This window comes from Dermacentor andersoni, chromosome 3, assembly GCF_023375885.2.
Source record: "Dermacentor andersoni chromosome 3, qqDerAnde1_hic_scaffold, whole genome shotgun sequence".
In the NCBI taxonomy this organism is placed as follows: domain Eukaryota; kingdom Metazoa; phylum Arthropoda; class Arachnida; order Ixodida; family Ixodidae; genus Dermacentor; species Dermacentor andersoni.
Window position 1 is genome coordinate 235,456,280 of NC_092816.1, and position 10,887 is coordinate 235,467,166.

A 10,887-nucleotide genomic window follows, 5' to 3' on the forward strand; every position below is an offset into this window, starting at 1 on the left:
TAATGTGACAACTGTGTTTGCTCTTTAATGTTCTGCATTTACTGTGTATTCAGCTCGGCTGCCAGAAAATGCTTGAATTATTTTCAGTATCCAAGTGACGAAATATTTCACTGACGGCCGTGTGTGAAACCCGCAAGATGACAAAACTGATAGCAAAATGATGAGATGTTTCTATTATAGAGTTGTGACTCGACTTTTGGTGAGGATGTCGATCGACCTTGGGCCTGGTGACAGCACACCCGACATGGCCAAAGTTCAGCCTATCAGTTGAGTGCTGCCGAATGGACCATCAACATCGAAAAATGAAGGAGAGCCAGGTTGGGGAATTTTTACTTTGGAACAGAATACTGACAGCTGGCTCTTTTCTTTAAGAACTAAGATATTTACGTACCAATCCTTTCTCATTGTGGAGCCTGCATAGAATTGTTTTTTGCTTGTTATATATTTCTTCAGAAAGCAGTTCTTCTGAACCCTTTTTGCATGCACAAATAAATAAAGAGGAGTGCACTTTCTGAAGAAATTGATGCACTGAAATGTGGGTTCGACACACAGAGAGATGCAAAATAAGAACTTTAAAGCAGTAAAAGAAACAGGTTTAAAAGATGTTCTAACATCATAACCCGCATTGGCATACGGATTTAAATATAACAGCAACAGAGGTGGATGCAGAGAAGTGTTTGGAAATGTTTGCAAGATATGGACATTGTCTAAGAAATTGTTTTTATTTACTCGGAGCTACTTGGTGCCATGGCAGTGCAGTAAAAGCTCAAGATGATGTCCCTGCTCCTAATAAAGCACCTTTAGATTTTAAAATTAAATTAAGGGATTTTACATTCCAAAGTCACAACCTGAAGTTTTGGGAACTTGGCCTTCTTTAATGTACACCTGAATCTAAGTGCATAAGCGTATTGCATTTTACCCTTATTGGAGGGCAGCTGCCATGGCCTATATTGAAGCTGTGAGCAGCATGGCATCATAGTAACTGGGCTATAACACCAGGTCAAAATGAGAAATACTGCTAAGAACTACCAACTTCTTGGCTCACAAGCACTTTGCACTAAGTTAAAGGAGTATGGAGTACTGACAGCCACCGTTTATGTACCAATTCCTTTTTAGCCTGACTCCATTATTAGGGTGCGAAGCTTCAATTAGTCAAAACCAGCCTAAATTACGGAACCAGCTCAAAACACGCATTATGTATAGCTGGATTTGGACGTGAAAATGGAGTCAATTCATTTCGCCGAAAATGGAGGTGGCATTCCACTATTTCATGCATTTTGCCTAAAGCATAGTCAATAATAATTAATCAATTTGTAAAATATTCTTTTCAAAAGTTTTTTTCAAGCATGAAAGGAGGAGCCAAATGGTGTTCAGGTGCACGAGTGGTTAGTTGCACGGCACTTGCATGCGCTCACAGGCTTTTTTCAAGCTTGAAAAAGAAATTGTATTGCACCTATTGAGCACTACAAAGCTGGATTGGGAATTTTTCAGGATGCTCTACAATTTTCGCACTCACACTTTTGCTTTCAATATAATATTTGAGCAGTTAAATAATCGTTAATAACTAATTACCTAATTAGAAAAAATGCAAGCATTGGTTTCACTTCCTCAAAACGATGGCAAACAACATTACCTTGGTGCTGTCCAGCTACGTGGCACTTGTGCATATTTAAAGCTTGCACATGTCAGACAGACCACCTGGTAATTACAAGGCATATATAGAAGTGGCTAAGTTGTGTGAGCCAGCCATGTGTAGCGAATCATGAGAAACGGCCATGTTTCTTTGACTTAAGGGCATGATAAGATTTACGTGCTCGACACCTTGTATCAGTGTGTTCTAGGCCTGTTCGTAGTTTAGCTGCTACATAAACAATATTTCTCCACGTGTAAGCTCATAAGCATCTTTCATGTATATTGCCTCGTGTGTCCAAAATAAACCATCCTCGCGCTTCCTTCATTACGTCTTCATCTGTTGCTGTGCTAAATTTTTAACATGCAACTGCACAAATTTTCATCTAGTTTTCATATGTCCTCGTTGTTTGGTGGCTTTATTTCTGAACAAGTTGTTTTCGTTAAACCCTGTTGCACACAGCAGTACACAGCATTTCTGCCTAGAGTGGGAATTGTTTTTTTTTTTTAGATTGACATTAATACACCTTGCCTGGGCAATGTAAGGCATTCTACATAACACGGCCCTGCAATAATGTTTTATATTGCATTCCAGCATCATGCAAAAGCTGTTTACTTACCAGATTAGAATATGTATAAGTGTTGGAAGTAACAGAACTGGAAGAAGCCAGCAGATAATGAGGTCAAGGAAAGCATACAGGAACATGTTCTATGTTTTTTATATGAAGTATAGAAATGACAAATTCAAGGTAAATGAAAGTGGATGAAAAGACATCTACCTGTGGGTGGGGAACGGACCCATAACGTTCACATTACGCATGTGATATACTAACCACTCTGATACTACGGCCGCGTTCGAGCGTCGACAATCTGAGGGGCCATTGTGGACGGTTGAATTCTGCCTCGGTGGCACAGTGGTTAGTGCATCGCATGCCTAATGCAAAGGCTGTAGGTTCGTTCTCCCCTCATGCCTGGTTTTTTTTTACCATTTTCATTTTCCTTTATCATTTCTACATTTAAATAGAAAATTACAAATACGTTTCCACGTGCCTTCCCTGGCATCTTCCAGCTGTGATTAAGAAAAACTTTGTCCCTTAGTATCCTTTCTTCTCGTTTGGAAGAACAGGAGCTTCATTTTAAAAATAATGCATTCACCTTGTTCAGCATCTCAATGTGGTCTCAAATCTTATCACAGCATGTGTATTACTAAGTGAAGTTTTTGTTAAGATGATGATATAGCATGGGACCTAATTAGTAGCCTTTGCGTACACATATATGACTAGTCTAATAAATAGGAGGATTTTAAGAAGCACTTCTAACGTGGTCTGATCATCTGTTTAAAAAGCTAATCTAGCATGATTTCAGGCAAAACTGTCGCCCCTGAAAAATATTTGGATCATCTGCATTGGCATTGTTTTTAGAGAGCACCAATACTGCTTTGATGAAGTAGCCTCGTGGAACATGAAGCATCGCTTCTTCCTGAGTCATGGATATATTATCTGCATATCTGAGGTGCATGTGTCATATGCTCGAATGTTGTTTAAAGGCTGCTAATAAGAAAATTACTTCACTTGCCTTCCACAGATTGCTTCAGTAGTCTATGCTACTCGATCATAAACAATTTACCAGAGTGAACATTCATCACAGTTGGCTTTGCAATGTTTATGCGAAATACCACAATTGCCTACTAGACATGTGACTCCACTAAAGCTTGGAATTAATAACCAGAAAGATTTATGGGACAGCAAAACTTAGTTTATTACTCCACAACAAAATGCCAGGCACTTCGGTTATTTCTGCCATAGAGTTTCTTACCGTAATTACTAGAGGGAACTCTGGCGCTGCAGCTGTACCACCATGGGAACGATGGGAAGCACATGGATTTGTCTGATATTCGTGCTTGTGAATTCAGACGTTCTTGTGGCTTCGTATATTATACGCTATATAAATCTTATTGTCGTGAATTTCAGCGCAGTCTATACTCTTCGAAGTGCAGAAGACGGCGCCAACACGCACAATTGCTATTAATTGCAATGATTGAGCTTGTCCAGGTGGCCAAATCGAAAGGCGCCAAACGTCTCAAGGCACTGGTATGCCGGCGATAAATTCATCAGGGCGTTGCACTCGCTTGTCGTTGCATGCCTCCGTGGCTTAATGGTTGAAATATCAGACTTCTGTTCTAGAGTTCCTGTGTGAATCCTGTCGTCGGACGAGTTTAATGTTTATTTATTTATTACACAGTATATTGTTGAAAATGACTTGTTTACAAAGTCCCAAAGCCGTTTGAAGCCAAATTGACGAAGTTTAGGCAAATTCATGTACTTCCCGTAATTCCCATGCTGGTACAACCGTTCTTGTTTCATCTCCTGTAGACACTAGCGTCAGAGTTCCCTCTAGTAATTATTGTATGAAATTCTATTATTTCTGCACGTCGCTCGTGCAGAAGCGGCACCACACCTGCTGCGTAAACATGCACTACCTTTCGTCCAAGTGCAGGGAATGCTGTGAACTCGCCCTGTACAAAGCCTGCACTAAGTAAAACAAATCACAACGTGCAGTTGCAGCCATGTTGAGCTGTTGGAACTAGTAGTGAAATGCAGCACCTCCTGAACTAGTTCAGAAAGTGCAGCTTAATCGAGTGGAGATTATATAGTAACAGAAGTTGAGTGATTCTGCATTACATTCACGAAATATACTTCATGATACCTTTCCATTTATTTCGTCAGTTATTAAGAATCCCTTTTGGATTGTTGGACAAAACTACAGAATGCCAACATATTTTCTAGCATTCACTGGTAGCAAACATATCAAACCTTGCTCTAGTGTCTGGATTGCCGCTTTACCCGTTAACCCCCAAGTTAATTCCGGAAAAATGTACCAAATTTTCCAAATTTTTTACGTAGTCAATTTTTCGGTGTCATTCTCATTCTAAAAATGTATTACTTCATTGTTCTCTGGTTAGAAATAACACAAAAATAAGAGCTGCTCTTGAGGGCAGCTTTCCATCAATGCCGACTGTAACTCATCTTTGACAATAAGAGCAGCATAACATCGGGCAGAAAGAGTGAGACTCGTCATTGGCGATATTGGTACTACCTCAAGTCACTAGTACGGCTTGGGATCAAATGTTAAAGGTTGCGATTTCGTTGCGGCCCAATTTTAATTCTGCAGCTGCGGCACTTGGGTGTAGCGTGCGTATGTACGTGTGCATGCATTAATGACTTCACGCTAGCGCAAAGCAACTGTAGCGCAGAGAGGCATTAGTCATCTTTATATATTTGCTTTGTAAAGACGCGCTAAGTTTATCTTTTGCAGTATAAACTTGGCGCTCTTTGACCAAAGATGACCTTGTGCTACTAAAACCTATCAATTAATTAGCTTTTTGCAGTAGCAAGTGCTTATTCCTTTTTCAGGATTGGTGTGTGAGTTTTAATTTGTTTTTCTTGAACTGTGCAATTCCCACTCAGAGGACTGCATGTCATCTGAGGTGTTCCTTTTTCAATCAAGAATGTTGAGGTTGTGTTTGTAAAACTCGATTTCTTGCCTCAAACGAGCTTGTACAAACTGACCAAGCTGAGAATTTTACCTGCTTATATATGAAATATGTTGCATTTATGAACCCTCATAATGAGTGACACATATAAAAAATTTATCTAATAAAACAATTTATTGAAATTTTTCATGTTTTTCGCGTTCGTGTTCACTTCTCTACTCTCGTGTTCTGTCTGCATGCCTCACCTCTTTTTTACCACAATGCAGAGAGAAAAAGTTCCGGTAACACCATGCATTCAGTATGGTGGCCCAGGCGTGTATGCAAGCAGCCTCCTTCATGTGGACCAAGAACTACTCTGCAGTGTCTCGCAGGCTTCCATGCGAAGCCCTCAACATTCTCGTCTCAGTGGAATGGCTGCTCATCTATCTGCGTGTCCATCACCAAGACGGCCAGTTGTAAAGCTCCTGTACCCGTTTAAGAAAGCTTAATGATTTTTTTTATTTAGTTTTCACGGTTGGCCGTAGAATCTTAGCATTTTTTATGTTTCTAACATTTTTACCTCGCAGAAAGTGGTGCAATAACTTTAAACCAGTGTAATGTATTTAAGTGATGCTCACTCTAATGCCTATCTGGTTTTGTTAGTGTTTAAAAGATTTGAATGTCTGATGAGGTAACAGCATTTGCATTTGTCATCGTGGCTCGTTTCAATGAGCTGCTAGGAAATAAGACGCAAAACTTATCACACGCCAGTTGTAGCATTTTTGTTTTCATGACTACGGTATACACGTTTCAAAAGATGGAAAGCGGGGAAAAAAGCCTCAAGAACATAATCATCCTAGGATTGTCATGTCCTTACAACTCTGCAATGATAATGCCACATACATCTTGGGAGCACATTGGTCGCAATGCCTACAGGTATACTTGATAAGGGAATAGCTTGCACCCAGATTTGCCACACAGTTGACGGCTGATGGCTTTTGTTTGTCGTCTTCATGTTACTACTATGCCTTCAATATTCATTTTGATGTAAAGGACACTACAGGCACTCAAGTACCAAATGGCACTTGCATTTCAGGGCACAAAGTACCCAGCATGCCTGTCACAAAACGTGTTCTAGGGGCTACCTTGCCTCTCTAGGTAAATGGGCACCAGATGCTCTGTGTACAGTGTAATCGGTGTACTTGTCTGGAGTGCTTGAAAGATGTGCTACGGGCTGTACTGGCACTGTCTGAAGATAATGCATGGTTCTAGAAAGCCTGCAGCTGAGCATCTGCCACCATACTGAAGGAACTGTCCTAATTTTGTTGATGTCGAAATTTAGGAGCTGCAATGAATAGTTGTGCATGTGGCAGTGCTGCCAAATTAAAGCACAAAATTACACACCTTGACTCGCACAATGCACTCTGAAAGTTTCGCTACGTGGTATCTGTGTTTGCTGCCTGACCTTATGGCGCCTTTACGAGCAATCGCAGGTGATCGCAGCTGCTGAGGCTTTATCAACTGGCAAGTTGAAAAAATAATGCTGTGCCACCAGTGTTGCTGCACATTCCGAGGTGCAAGCTATCTTGAACCAGGTGTTCGGTAGACAGTACCTGTGCAGCCGAAACATGGTGTTTGAGCCCTATAGGCAACTACGTTCACAACTGCCCACAAATGTGCTGTCAGAACAGAAAGTTGAGAACAAGCAGCATTTTTCCGGTGTTCAAAACATTATAGTGCAAGTCATTCTTTCACCAATGCTGGTAATCATGCATATGTAATGAGAACAGGGCATTTTTTTACAGACAAGGGGTCATGTGTCAAGTTTAATTAGATCAGTAATCTATGAGATGGAATTATAAAAAGTACACCTTTTGTTCCTCAGTGGTCTCTTGGAGAGATGACCATTTCCCGCCATTTAGTTTTGAGTTTTTATGTCTAGATTTGGTGTGCATATTGCACCTTTAACTAACAGTCAGTGCTCTGTCCTGCCCAGTTTTTATGCTGTCTTTGTGATATTTGCAATATTTTGCAGTTCAGCTGCAAAATATTGTCTATACTACTATATATTGTCTATGCAAGTATATGTCTTCACTATTACTAGTTTTCATGTTCAACTTTTCTGCAGTGCCCACTAGTTATTACTAGCCATGTTTTGTTCACACATGCTCTTGGATTGTTGCGCGAAGTGACACGGACACACCGCTCGTCCAGTCTGCTTGTAGTCTAACTCTCAGCTAAATTTTTATTGAAACGAAGAACATATATATATATATATATATATATATATATATATATATATATATATAATATATATATATATATAATATATATATAAAGTGACTGCAAAAAACCGCAGCATAAGAACATGACAAGGTATGAAGACATCAGTTAAACATATCAGGAAGTAGGGAAGTCAAAAAAGAAAACAACCAAAAGACACTACTTTAGATTAACACACGTGTTGTGAAGATACTGAAATTCGCATTCTAACAGACAAAGATGCATGGCTAACGCAAGTCTCTCCTAATCTCCTCGATTATTTCCCGTGTGGTTTGACATTTGTGTCTCGAAAGAATTTTTATGTCTTCAAACAAAGGTTTACAACCGCAATTGACACAATGTGATGCTAGATGTGAAGCATTAGGGTTGTAAAGTGAATGTTTGTTATCTTTTAGTCTAATATTAATGCACCTGCCGCTCTGTACAATGTAAGTCTTCCCGCACTTGAGAGGAATCTGATAAGCTATACCAGTGTTACAAGGCACAAAAAGGGACACATGTCTAACGCCGCAATCATCTTTTCTGTTTTGCCACCCTGTTCAAGTTTCCTATTTATCATAGGCACATGATAGACAACTTGCGGGGCCGAGAAAACTTTCTCCACGTCATATCTATTGGCCACGTTCCATAAACCATGGGATAATCTATGTACATAGGGCCCCACAGCAAACCTTCTTTTTCTGTTTTTCTTGTTTCTTAGCCTGGCCTTTTACCCATTTTAAAAGCTTTTCGCAGGTTAGTGATAATAAATGCACAGGATAACTAGCCTTCTCGAGCCTATTTGTTGTGAAAAACTGTTTCATATTGTGTGGACATGACTAGCTTACTCAGCTCTTAAGTTTGCCATTACTAATCATGTCCACACAATATGAAACAGTTTTTCACAACAAATAGATACAGAGGCATTCCACATTAAAAGATTAGGAGAGACTTGCGTTAGCCATGCATCGTTGTCTCTGTTAGGATGCGAATTTCAGTATCTTCACAACACGTGTGGTAATCTGAAGTAGTCTTTTTTTGTTGTTTCCTTTTGTTACTTCCTTACTTCCTGATATGTTTAACTGATGTCTTCAGACCTTGTCATGTTCTTATGCTGCGGTTTCTTGCAGTCACCCATAAATATATATATATATATATATATATATATATATATATATATATATATATATATATATATATATATATATATATATATATGTTCTTCGTTTCAATAAAAATTTAGTTGAGAGTTAGCGCTCATCCTGGTCTGCTTCTAGTCTGTGTCCGTGTCACTTCGCGCTACAATCCAAGATCATGTTACTGTACCAACTCGCCCAACTTTCTATCCTTGTGTTAACATAGACACACTCAGACTTGTTCTTACTTATGTGACCGGTTATTTTTGTACTTTATAATAAGATGCAGTGCTTTTCGAATGAAAACATGTGATAGTTCGTAGTGAGGTTATTAAAAACAACTGTTCTGCTTAAAATTTAATTGAGCAAGCCTGTGCCATTATTCGGTGCTTATGTCTTTGTATTGGTACGGTTTTTCTCCTTATCTTCCTTTTTACATTTAAAATGTGCAAACATTATTATGTAACCATTTCTCTTTAATGAAACAATAAGTACTTCTGACATTTCGTCACAAATTTTACAATTATTTTGTTCAATTAGGTAACCTTAGGCTAGCTGATTGTTATTCTGGTAGCTTAACTTACAATGCCTGTGGGATAATCAATGCAAGCACATGGTGAAAAATAAACTAAATTATTGGGTATAAGCAGGTCACTGGCAGTAAATGGAGCATACATATATTTCAGGAAATAGTACATGCTTATATATTGAACAGCATGCACAGCTACACATGCTGTTTTGTTCGTAAATGCTGAAACATTATTCGAAGTGGAAGCGCTTTGTTGCACTTTGTTCTTTGGCTTTCAGTGCTACCTTTAAGTCATATATGTGAAAGTACTAGTAGAAGCATCCCGTGGAGATAAATGAAAATTTTGATGAATAGAGGTATAAACTGTGTGCTTAAAACGGCAAAAAACTGCTTGACAGGCAAACGTATGCTTCTGTAGTGCTGCACTTGTGCTGCAATCCATACATTGCTCGCGCTCTATTGCATTCCATATGAGCTACAACAACGAGCTGTGGTGTCTTTCCCTCCTGGTCGAGCTGGTGTTGCGAAAATTTTTGACGAAGAAAAGTGGAGGTTTTTAATTATTTCTGAAATGCATGTAACCATGCTTTTAGCTGTGTGCTGTTTCCACGGAGTGATAAGTACTGGTGCACCAAGGTGCGGGAGATCCTGTGTCCTTAGTGCAGCGCGCGTTGTTATTGCGCTCTGCATCCTGCCGGCAGTGTACTATCACTGCAGAGGAAGATTACGAAAAGCGTAGGGTGTGTGCATTGCTGCGATCATGAAACTTAAATTTTTTGCCTGAAAGGGTCGCACGTTATGCTACCACATGACGGACCAGAGGCACAATATGACGACGCCTCACAGATTCTGGCTCATACTGAACAAGGTAGTACCATAGCTAAGGCTAGGCAGCATTCACAACAGCTAGTCTGCCCATTAACTACATGGCTGTAGTGAATACTAAAATACTTGCAGGGATAACACCTTTTTGGAAGGGTGTTGTCCATGCTACACCCATATTGAAAGGGTGGTGTCTGTGTTACACCCCATATAGAAAGGGTGTTTGTTTTACACACATAGGCAAGGTGACGTCATATTAACACCCCTTCTTTTGGGCGGTGTTAATTTGCACCCCTTTGCTTGGGGTGTAGCAATACACCCAAAAAGGGTGTCGCCCATGGGACAAGTCATTTACAGCCTTAAGGGTGTTAAAATTTTTAGAGTTTTCGTTAAACGTATGCACCTTTGTGGGACGTTACGGTGTGTGTCCTTTCAAGTATTTTAGTTTACCTTACGGAAACACAAGCATAAATAAAACGTTATAAAACAGGGCGCCGTCTGGTGCCTCGTGCCAAACGTATCCAACCCAAGACCGTCCATCAGCAACCATCCTGCTGTTGCTATGTGGCTGCGTCTCGTTAGGCATACGGGCGCCAGAATCGCCGAACGATCTCAGAAAATGGACGTGCTATGCGCTCATAACTAACCTTTCAGGTGAGTTTAGAGAAAGCGAAAGCTCATTACAATGGTTACTGGCGATCAACGCGAGTGAGAGCGTAGCCATCATAAGAATTCACGCTGAAGCGGGACCCCTGAGTGCCGCCACGTTCGACAACGCTATTTTTTAGCGTCCGTAAACATTGCGGACCTTAAACTAGCCAAAAAACGTACGTTATCATAGCGCGCGTAAACGGCGGAAACCTAATAACGCTCCGAGCATGCGCAGTGAGGACGACGCTATTTCTTTAGGTACGTAATGCTTTTACGTTCGGTTGCAAACGCTAAACTAGAGCTAGAGAGTTTTAGAATAGGGGCCCCAATTGTTTGGGGCCCCAAGGAGCTTTGCGGGTGTTAGCGTTGGGGCGCGCAGGAGTGAA